Genomic DNA, 12,210 nt, shown 5'->3' on the forward strand with positions numbered 1-12,210 from the left:
AAAATCAATCCCCACCTTCCTTTTGTGGTATTGAACCTTATGGTAAAATTTCATAGAGATCCATTCACTTAAACTAAAGTTAGAGTGCGAAAACCAATGTGTCTTCGGACAACGACGACGCCAACGTCATACCAATATACGACCTCAAAATGTTTTTGCGGTCGTATAAAATGCTTATTTTTGGCCCCTTTTTGGCCCGTTATTCCTAAACGTTTTGGGCAATTACCCCCAAACTCAATTCCAGCTTTTCCTTTGTGATATGGAACCTTGTACAATTTCTTAAAGATCCATACACTTGAACACAAGTTATTGTCATGAAACTAGAAAAACTGTGTAATTTTTATTAACTAGTGTAATTGATCATTTTTGCAATGGAATGTGTAATTTAATTAATTACATTTCAATGTAATTGACCCCAAGTCTGACTTATACACAAAGCTTATTAACCCAAACACTGATTAAAGTTGAATTTGGATATTGTCACTTTTACTGTTCTTGAGTTGTGTCCCTTTACAAATGGAAAAATTGCTGTATTTTCTGTTCCCTTACTTTAGTTTGCCTCAAACAAATGTTATGAAACTTAATGCTTATTACCACAAAACTCAGGTCCAGTGTGACATTTGTTGGCGTCAATTTTACTGTTCTAGAGTTATGCTCCTCACAAGCGGAAAAACTGCTGAATTTTTAAACGACTGCAAAAAAATTTTGCTGTCGTATATTGGTGTGACTTTGTCGTCGTTGTTGTCCGAAGACAGTCACACATTGGTTTTCGCACTTTAACTTAAGTTTAAGTGAATGGATCGCTATGAAATTTTACCATAAGGTTCAATACCACAAAAGGAAGGTTTGGGATTGATTTTGGGGGTTATGGTACCAACAGTTAAGGAATTAGGGGCCAAAAATAAGCATTTTTGTAACTTCCAGACTCAACTTGTGTGTTAGTGTATGGATCTCTCTGACATTGTACCACAAGGTTCCATATCTCAAAGGGAATGCTTGGGTTGATTTTGGGGGTAATTGCCTCCAAATTTTAGGAATTAGGGGCCAAAAAGGGGCAAAAAACAAGCATTTTTCTAGTTTCATGATAATAACTTGTGTGTAAGTGTATGGATCTCTCTGACATTGTACCACAAGGTTCCATATCACTAAGGGAATGCTGGGATTGATTTTGGGGGCAATTGCCTTCAAATTTTAGGAATAAGGGGCCAAAAAGGGGCAAAAAACAAGCATTTTTCTAGTTTCATGACAATAACTTGTGTTCAAGTGTATGGATCTTTATGAAATTGTACTACAAGGTTCCATATCACAAAGGAAAAGCTGGAATTGAGTTTGGGGGTAATTGCCCAAAACGTTAAGGAATAAGGGGCCAAAAATAAGCATTTTTATACGACTGCAAAAGAATTTTGAGGTCGTATATTGGTATGATGTTGGCGTCGTCGTCGTCCGAAGACACATTGGTTTTCGCACTCTAACTTTAGTTTAAGTGAATGGATCTCTATGAAATTTTACCATAAGGTCCAATACCACAAAAGGAAGGTGGGGATTGATTTTAGGGGTTATGGTACCAACAGTTAAGGAATTAGGGGCCAAAAATAAGCATTTTTGTAACTTCCAGACATAACTTGTGTGTTAGTTTATGGATCTCTCTGACATTGTACCACAAGGTTCCATATCACAAAGGAAATGCTGGGATTGATTTTGGGGGTAATTGCCTCCAAATTTTAGGAATTAGGGGCCAAAAAGGGGCAAAAAACAAGCATTTTTCTAGTTTCATGATAATAACTTGTGTGTAAGTGTATGGATATCTCTGACATTGTACCACAAGGTTCCATATCACAAAGGGAATGCTGGGATTGATTTTGGGGGCAATTGCCTCCAAATTTTAGGAATAAGGGGCCAAAAAGGGGCAAAAAACAAGCATTTTTCTAGTTTCATGACAATAACTTGTGTTCAAGTGTATGGATCTTTATGAAATTGTACTACAAGGTTCCATATCACAAAGGGAAAGCTGGAATTGAGTTTGGGGGGTAATTGCCCAAAACGTTTAGGAATAAGGGGCCAAAAAGGGGCCAAAAATAAGCATTTTTCTAGTTTCCAGACAATTACTTGTGTTCAAGTGTATGGATCTTTCTGAAATTGTACTGCAAGGTACCATACCAAAAAAGGAAGGCTGGGATTGATTTTGGGGGTAATTCCCTCAAAATTTTAGGAATTAGGGGCCATAAAAGGGCAAAAAAAACAAGCATTTTTCTAGTTTCAGGACAATAACTTGTGTGTAAGTGTATGGATCTTTATGAAATTGTACTGCAAGGTATCATATTACAAAGGGTAAGCTGGGTTTGAGTTTGGGAGTAATTGCCCTAAACGTTTAGGAATTTGGGGCCAAAAAACAAGCATTTTTCTAGTTTCCAGACAATAACTTGTGTTCAAGTGTATGAATCTCTCTGAAATTGTACTGCAAGGTACCATACCACAAAGGTAAGGCTGGGATTGAGTTTGGGTGTGAGGAATCATAAGGGGCTTTAAAAATTTAGGGGGGGGGTTTCCTTTTTTAGCTCACCTGGCCCAAAGGGCCAAGTGAGCTTTTCTCATCACTTGGCGTCCGTCGTCCTTCGTCCGTCGTCGTCGTCGTCGTCTGTCATCGTTAGCATTTTACAAAAATCTTCTCCTCTGAAACCAATAGGCCAAATTTAACCAAACTTGGCCACAATCATCATTAGGGTATATAGTTTAAAAAATGTATCCGATGACCCCGCCAACCAACCAAGATGGCCGCCATGGCTAAAAATAGAACATAGGAGTAAAATGTAGATTTTGGATTATATCTCTGAAACCAAAGCATTTAGAGTAAATCTGACATAGGGTAAAACTGATTATCAGGTCAAGATCTATCTGCCCTGAAATTTTCAGACAAATCTGACAACCTGTTTGTGGGTTGCTGCCCCTGAATTGGTAATTTTAAGGAAATTTTGCAGTTTTTGGTTATTATCTTGAATATTATAATAGATAGAGATAAACTGTAAACAGCAATAATGTTCAGCAAAGTAATATGTACAAATAAGTCGTCATGACCAAAATTGTCAGTCGATCCCTTTAGGAGTTATTGCCCTTAATAGTCAATTTTTAACAATTTTTCGTAAATTTTTGTAATCTTTTACAAAAATCTTCTTCTCTGAAACTACTGAGACAAATTTAACCGTACTTGGCCATAATCATTATAAGGGTATCTAGTTTAAAAAATTTGTCTGATGACCCCGCCTTCCAACCATCATGGCCGACTTGGTTAAAAGTAGAACATAGGGGTAAAATGCAGTTTTTGGTTTTTATCTCTGAAACTAAAGCATTTAGAGCAAATCTGACAGGTGGCAAAAATGTTCATCAGATTTAGATTTATCTGCCCTGAAATTTTCAGACGAATCCGACAACCCGTTGTTGGGTTGCAGCCCCTGAGTTTGTTTTGCAGTTTTTTGTTATCTTAGATATCATTATAATATCTAATATCTAATACTATTAATTATGATTTTAACCTTATTTTACATGATTTCCAAAGCATCAGTAAATATAGGTGAGCGACACAGGCTCTTGAGAGCCTCTAGTTTTTCTTTAAAATTTTCCATTTTAAATTGGTTATTTCTGATTTATATATAAAAATAAAAGCAAATAATAATGATATGGTTTGAATGGGTAAATTAAAATTTCTTAAGTTCTTAGACCACATTCGATCTGTGTCAGAAACCTATGCTGTGTCAAATATTTAATTACAATCCAAATTCAGTGCTGTATCAAGCTTGAATGTTGTGTCCATACTTGCCCCAACTGTTCAGGGTTCGACCTCTGCGGTCGTATCAAGCTGCGCCCCAGCGGAGCATTTTATTCTAGTTTCCAGACAATAACTTGTGTTCAAGTGTATGGATCTCTCTGAAATTGTACTGCAAGGTACCATACAACAAAGGGAAGGCTGGGATTGATTTTGGGGGTAATTGCCTCAAAATTTTAGGAATTAGGGGCCAAAAAGGGGCAAAACAACAAGCATTTTTCTAGTTTCAGGACAATAACTAGGGTGTAAGTGTATGGATCTTTATGAAATTGTACGACAAGGTTCAATATCACAAAGGGAAAGCTGGGTTTGAGTTTGGGGGTAATGTAATTGCCCTAAACGTTTAGGAATTTGGGGGCAAAAAACAAGCATTTTTCTAGTTTCCAGACAATAACTTGTGTTCAAGTGTATGGATCTCTCTGAAATTGTACTGCAAGGTACCATACCACAAAGGGAAGGCTTGGGATTGAGATTGGGGGTGATGAATCATAAGGGGGTTCAAAAAATTGGCGGTGGGGATTTTTTTTTTCTTTAAAATTTTCCATTTTAAATTGGGTATTTCTGATTTATATATAAAAGCAAATAATTATGATATGGTTTGAAAAGGTAAATTAAAAATCTTTAAGTTCTTAGACCACATTCATTCTGTGTCAGAAACCTATGCTAGGTTAAATATTTAATCACAATCCAAATGCAGTGCTGTATCAAGCTTGAATGTTGTGTCCATACTTGCCCCAACTGTTCAGGGTTGGACCTCTGCGGTCGTATCAAGCTGCGCCCTTGGATATAGGGAGGTAATCCACATACAACGTTTTGATTACTTCCCTTACACTGCTTTTAAATTATGTTTAAAGAAATGCATATTTATAAAGGAAGACCAGTAAAAATATCTGCAAATGTTGCATCTTTTTATTTTTACCAAAAAATCCATATGAAAGATTTGACACCATATTTTAAATTCTATTATTAAATAGATTAAGTTAGCACTATGGTAAATTTAAATGGGTAATTATGGTTGCAAATTCCATTGGAAATTTGAATTGAGATTATTTTTAGAATAAGGGAAAGGGTGAGTTGAAAAAAATTTTGGAGGGGAGGGGGGGGGGGGGGGTAAATAAGAATTTGGGGGGGGGGGGGGGGGGGGGGTACAATTTTTCTCATTTCAGATTTCAGAAAATTTTTTTTTTTTAGGGGGGGGGGGGTTAATATTCAACAGCATAGTGTATTGCACAAAAGCAAGAAATTGAATATAAATTCAAATCATATAACCAATTTTAAGTTCTTTGACTACACTTATTCTGTGTCAGAAACCTAGTATGTGTCAAATATTTAATTACAATCCAAATTCAGACCTGTATCGAGCACGAATATTTTGTCCATTTTTGCCCCAACTGTTCAGGGTTGGACCTCTGCGGTTGTATCCAGCTGCGCTCAGCGAAGCATTTTATTGAAAACTTGTAAACGGTCGAGATCCCCACCCCCAAACCATATATATTCTATGGGACAAATAAACAAATCAAATGAAATTTAGGGGAAATCCCCTGGGGTGACCCCCACTCCCTTCTTTTTAAAAACTTGTAAACGGTCAAGATCCCCACCCCGAAACCATATATATTCTTGTATGGGACAATAAAACAAATCAAATGAAATAAAAGGCGAGTCCCCTGGGGTCACCCCACCCCCTCCTGTTTAAGAACTTGTAAACGGTTGAGATCCCCACCCCTAAACCATATATATTCTTGTATGTGACAAAAAAACAAATCATATGAAATAAAGGGTGAGTCCTCTGGGGATCACACACCCCCCTTTTGAGAACTTGTAAACGGTCTAGATCTCCAACCCTTAACAACCATATATATTCCTGTTCGTCATTTCAAGAAGATTTGAATGACATACAGGGTCAACCCATAGGCGTCACTTATGCATATCACAAACCAATTTGTACTGGACTTTGCCCAATGTCAGGCGATCATGGGAATGACGAATTATTGGAGCTTTGTTTGGGAGACTTCGTAACAGCATCCTGTTACAATTATTTCTTGTTACTGATAAGTTTTATAGATTTTGAAAAGACATTGTATGAATGATAAATAAGATTTTGGATTTTTTCCTTCTTTTCTTTGATAAATTGTTTGAAGAATTTTGTGGCAAGTTTGTTTGTTATTCTGTAAAAACTAATTTTCTGAATGCTATATATTTTTTTTGATGAAGTGAACTCCTTTAAAAACTAAGCTTATATTGTTTATTACAGTACTACCTGTGACATTATCTTACTAATGGTGGCCATAAAAAATATGGTCACCATGATGGCCCTAAATGTCCATCATTATACCTCCTGTTGCTTAATTAATACACAAGGTATTTATCAAGAACTAGTCAAGTATAAAGGGAAATCATGACTGCATTGAAGTGTTAAAATTATATAACTTACAGGTAAAGTGTCTCAGGTAAAATATATGTGTTTGTCAAATTTAATAACTGTGATTATGACAAGAAAATTCTAAAATAAAATGAAATAATAAAACTAGTTGAACATATAGCTTCCTAACTTTTGTAAACATTTTCTCATGACTGTTTGTTTTGATGTTATACCTTTTAAATAATTCTATCAATTTAAGTTATTTTTTACATGTATATTTAGGCAAGTGAATAATAAATGAATATCATCTTCTACTATAATGCAAACTTTCACAACGCCTGCTTTTTTCCATCAAAAAGGTGTTTCTCTGATTAATTTTCTAAAATCAAAATTGTTTATACTAACTGCATTTAACATTGTTTTTAGGACTTATTCTAAATAAAATTTAGGCAATTCATTATTTCTCTATTGAATAAATACATGTATATTCAAAATATTCATTACAGAAAAATTTGATAATATTTTTATTGTCATATAAACATATTACAATTTAATCAAGTTTCTGACGAAAAAAAACAAAAACAAACATTATAATGCAAAGAAATAACAATTCTATAAAAATCAAAACACATGGAAAAAAATTATTAGGTTTCTGCCCTCAGTTCTAATGATTTTTATTTTTTTTTATAAAGGAGCCAATATTTTAAACATGTTCCATGTTATAGAGGTTTAGCATTTCTTTTACTTTTTGTTTTTGGTTAAGATTTTATTCATAAGATTCAAGATTTTATTCACAAACTGGTCAGAGACATTATTATGAGAAGGTAAACAATTTTCAAATAGATTATCTCTAAGTTGTTATGTTAATTTTACAAACAATTCTATCCTTTATAGGAATTTTTATCTACCATTTTCTATTTCTAAATTATGACCACTAATTCTTGAAGCATTTGAGTTTACTGTTTTCATCAGAAGTTTTTATTTTATTTTCAAAATATTCTTATTTTTGTTCTTAAAATTCATTTTTAATCAAGAGCTTTAAAGAATCTAATTCATTTAAGTCCCTGCAATTATTAGCTTTATCTAAAAGGCCTGAGTTGAGTGAAATATTCTTTGCAGATGTATACCAAGAATATGTATCATGCATATGCCAGTCTTGCAGTTTTGACACTATAATACACAGAACAAAAAAGGATTTAATTAATAGACCATAAAAATGTCACAATCTATATAGAAGTGTTCTTTATTTTTTCTGGAGACAAATTTTGCCTGTTAACTGACAAAAATAGACAAACTGAAGATAACATATTTGATAAGTTTACAATTGTTTCAAAAAGCAAGACAATTTTTTCTTTAAATAATTTCTTTTCATAAGATTTATTTAATTCAGAGATAAGAACATTTTTCATTATGATTGGCATTTATCAAAGTTGATGATAACTAGGTAGCCATTTGGAAAATTAAAGTCTCTTTAGTGATTCTTCATGCACAACTCCAGTTTTGAGATTTGAAAAATATAAAAGATAAACAAAAATAGTTTATTCCTATACCATATAATGATATTTGTAGTTTTCCTGAATAATAATCATGATAATAGATTGTACAACTTTGTTAACAAAATTTATTGTAAAAGGCTTGATATTCATGATATTGATAATTTTAATTTGTTAAAAAACAGGCTTGTTAAATTACTTGCTTTATGGTTCCTTTAAACATATCATTTGCATGATTATAAGTTATAATTAATAATAATTCATTAAATAATACACGCAGACATTGAATACCATGTACATCATGTACAATAACTTTTTTTTACCGAAAAAAATATTATTTAAAGGATTCTCTGTTTTGTTTTCAAATGCTAGTCAATAACTCATCTTTGAATTTTTGTCATTTCTACTCAAGATTATTTCCTAGAAGAAATTAAAAGAATAGAAGCAAAAAAACAAATAAAAAATAACATAAAAAAATAAAAACATTAGAAAGAAAGGAAAATATGTAAATTTAAAGACAGAAAAATCAACAATTGATATGAATTAACAAAGACTAAAACAACATTCTAATCTACATTTTCAAGAAAAGGTGAAATGTCAATTTGAGAAGAAACCTGAGTTACCTGTACAGGTAAATTTTAATGAAACATACAAGCTGAAAACTTCAACCCTGATTGATTTCAACAGATAACATGATTAGATAAAACATCAACCTATGTTTTATGACCCCAATAAATGGCCAACATTTCAAGATTGAATACCCCAACAAATGGCCACCATTCGATGGTGACCATACAAGAGGGTGGACATAACTAAGAGGAAGTCACAGGTTGTACTGTAATAAACATATATTTGGATTTCTGATTTTGGGCCCAGTTTTCAAGTTGGTCCAAATCGGGGTCCAAAATTAAACTGTGTTTGATTTCAACATAAATTGAATAAATATAGGGTTCTTTGAAATGCTTAATCTAAACCTGTATTTCTGTTCATTATTAATAAGATAATACCACACTGAGGTCCAAAGGGTCCTAAATTAAACTTTTATTTAATTTCATCAAACATTGAATTCTTTGGTTCTTTGATATGCTGATTCTAACAATGTTTGAGTGTTAAATCATATCTAATTTTAGAGAACTAAGTCATCACTGGTTGTTGTTATTATATTATTGATTATAATTTAAAAAATTGCATCATATCTTATTTTAGAAAAATTTTATCAAGTTTGAGTTACTTCCCTTTGCACAGAAAATATTATGGATAAAATTAACCTGTGTTTCATTTCAACATAAATTAAATATATATATAGGGTTCTTTCAAATGCTGAATCTAAACCTGTATTTAGATATTAGATTTTTGGGTCTAGTTTTCAAGTTGGTCCAAATCAGGATCCAAAATTAAACTTTGTTTGATTCAACAAAAATTGAATTTATGGGGTTCTTTGAAATGCTGAATCTAACCATGTATTGAGAGATTTTGAATTGTGGGCTCCTTTATCAAATTGGTCCACATTGAGGTCCAAAGGGTCCTAAATTAAACTTTTGTCTGATTTCATCAAAAATTGAATTCTTGGGTTTCTTGGATATGCTGATTCTAATATGTACTTAGATTTTGGATATTGGACCATAATAGATAAATGTCCAATTTCAAATATTTCAGTTCTTTGACCACATTCATTTTGTGTCACAAACCTATGCTGTGTCAATATTCAATCACTATCCAAATTAAGAGCTGTTTTAAGCTTAAATGTAGTGTCCATACTTGCTCAACTGTTCAGGGTTCGACCTCTGCAGGAAAATCCGGTTTGCTGTCATTCTAACAGCCTCTTGTTAACAATAAATGTGTAATGAACTGCCTTTGATATGCAGTATCTACTGCTTGCACAGTGATGTAACACTGTTTCTTTAACCTCGTTAGTTTCGTATATGCAAAGCAGTAAACAGGTAAAGGGGCCCTGTACAGGTAATTTGCTGGATAAAATTCCTCAACCATATATAAATCCCCTGTAATGTTTAACATAAATGCAAATCACCCCAAGCCGATTTGCGAGAGTACACATTGGATGGTCTTTCAAAGTAAATTAGCAGGCATTATTGTTTTTAAAATTCACCCCAAATGTAATCTATTGACAATGCTTAAAATCCAATCAATAATTAAGACCTTTTGGGATAGAGTGGTCATGATTTTACAACAATTACCTGTTTGACATTTTATGACCTCGAGGCATAAAATAGAACATGGGAAACTTCACCTGTGTACACATCGAGGGTTATTTTAAAGTAAAGCTCCATCATATAAACACGAAAGAAACTGTTCTAAAACTTTATTTTAATAACACAAAAGTGAATATGAAATAATAACGAAAATAATGATGCATTCAAGAAAAATATACTTACCAAATTGCCGTTTCCGGTCAAAAATCTTGTCAGTTTGAACTAAGCATATCTAGCCGGCAATTAATTTCTATGCAATTAACCGAAAGGCCACTTGTAAGGCTATGCATATAACCGGATAATTTAACATAAGACGAATGAACAAGGAATTATTTGAATCTGGAATAATTTTGAATTCTGGAAAATTGATGAGAAATATATGATGAAAACTAACCCAACTAAATAGGGTTAGCCATGCGTGCATGGCTAAGGTTAATTTTACTTTCACTATCATTTCAGTATGAACTAACTAACCCCCCTTAGCCATGCGTGCATGGCTAACACTATTTAGTTGGGTTAGTTTTCATCATACATTTCTAATCAATTTTCCAGAATTCAAAATTATTCCAGATTCAAATAATTCCTTGTTAATGGGAAATGGTTTTGTGCAGGAGAAAATTATGCAATTAACCAAATTATGCTATTAAGCGGGATGCGATTAAGTGGAGTCGACTGCATTAATTGATTTTGGCTTTTAACTAGCTTTCAATAACTGTGAGTACTCTCAAATCTTACTCTAGTGTTTTTTGACCTGTTGATACAATTTGTATTTATTTTCGTTATTTAATGTTTACTTGTTTTGTGTTATATCTCGTCTCACTATTTTTAATATATACCACCTTTGATAAATATTTAGTGTGTTGATAAATTTTTACTTCTGTTCTTGCACTATGAACAACAAATTTATATATTTTGTAAAAAATATTTCTGTACTCCATGTACTCCTTACAACAAAATTATTTTTATTTACCTGTGTACGTTATTTAATTTAACGGCATTTTGTCCAAGGTTAGAGTTGTCTTTCTGGTTTTGTTTTACATCTACCACCCTGCCTCCTTTTTTACTCCCCTTTTTAATTAATTTTGTATTTATATCATATATATCGTTCATAGTATGTTTAATTGTTTTTATACAACCGCAAAAATTTTGGAGTTGTATAATGCTATCACGTCGTCGTCAGTGTCGTCGTTGTCCGAAGACATTTGGTTTCCAGACAATTACTTTAATTACAAATGTGTAAGTGTATGGATCTCTCTGACATTGTAATACAATGTTCCATATCACAAAGGGAAGGCTGGGATTGAGTTTGGGGGTAATTGCCTCAAGCATGAAGGAATTAGGGGCAAAAAAGCAAAAATAATAATTTTTCTAGTTTCCAGACAATAACTTGTGTTTAAGTGTATGGATCTCTCTAAAATTGTACTAAAAGGTTCCATACTACAAAGGGACGACTGGGATTACGTTTGGGGGTAATTGCTCCAAGGAGGTTCAAAAAGTTGGGGGGGGGGGGGGATTTTTGTTTCAAATTTTTTTAACATGTTTAAGGGGTTCATACTTTTTTTTTCTTCAAAATTTTTCAAATCTTCAATTGCACAGTATTGCCAAATAGATTTTTATGCCCCCACCATAGTGTGGCATTAAGTTTTACCCTTGTCTGTCTGTACGTATGTCCGTTTGTACGTCCCAAAGTTGGTTTCCGTTCTCTAACATTAGTTTGCCTCAACCAAATGTTATGAAACTTATACACAATGCTTATTACCACAAAATACAGATCAAGTTTGAATTTTGGTGGGGTCGCTTTAACCATTCACAAGTTATGCCCCTTTATAAATGGAAAACAATGCAAAATTTTTAGTTTCCATTCTCTAACTTAAGTTGCCTCAACCAAATGTTATGAAACTTATACACAATGCTTTTTACCACAAAATACAGATCAAGTTGAATTTTGATGGCGTCACTTTAATCATTATTGAGTAATGCCCCTTTATAAATTGAAAAATTGCAAAGTTTTTAGTTTCCATTCTGTAACTTAAGTTTTTCCCAACCAAACATTATGAGACCTATACACAATACTTATTACCACAAAACTCAGATCAAGTACAAATTTGGGTAGTGTCACTTTTATGGTTCTTGAGTTATGTCCCTTTATAATGTTGTATGCAAGCGGGGGCATCATCTGTGTCCATGGGGACACATTCTCCATTTATTTAAGATCTTTGATCACATTTAAACCTTTATATTATGTCAAAAATATGATCATAAACCAAATTCAGACAGTATCAAGCTTGAATATTGTGTCAAAATTTGCCTCAGTCAGTAGGACATTCAACT

General features: G+C 33.0%; 1 protein-coding gene and 1 long non-coding RNA gene across 14 annotated transcripts in view; one reads left to right on the forward strand and one right to left on the reverse strand.

Annotated features, from left to right (window-relative positions):
• Positions 1 to 4,086, reverse strand: part of LOC127699971 (uncharacterized) — a 200,884-nt gene extending 196,798 nt beyond the window's left edge. The window contains exon 1 of the long non-coding RNA XR_007981324.1: positions 3,737 to 4,086. This is a non-coding gene — a long non-coding RNA (uncharacterized LOC127699971). The remainder of the gene's footprint in view (positions 1 to 3,736) is intronic.
• LOC127699812 (uncharacterized) overlaps positions 1 to 12,210 on the forward strand; it is a 211,962-nt gene that overhangs the window by 13,538 nt on the left and 186,214 nt on the right. The gene's annotated exons all lie outside the window — the stretch shown is intronic.

Source organism: Mytilus californianus, unplaced genomic scaffold (assembly GCF_021869535.1).
Source record: "Mytilus californianus isolate M0D057914Y unplaced genomic scaffold, xbMytCali1.0.p SCAF_1, whole genome shotgun sequence".
In the NCBI taxonomy this organism is placed as follows: domain Eukaryota; kingdom Metazoa; phylum Mollusca; class Bivalvia; order Mytilida; family Mytilidae; genus Mytilus; species Mytilus californianus.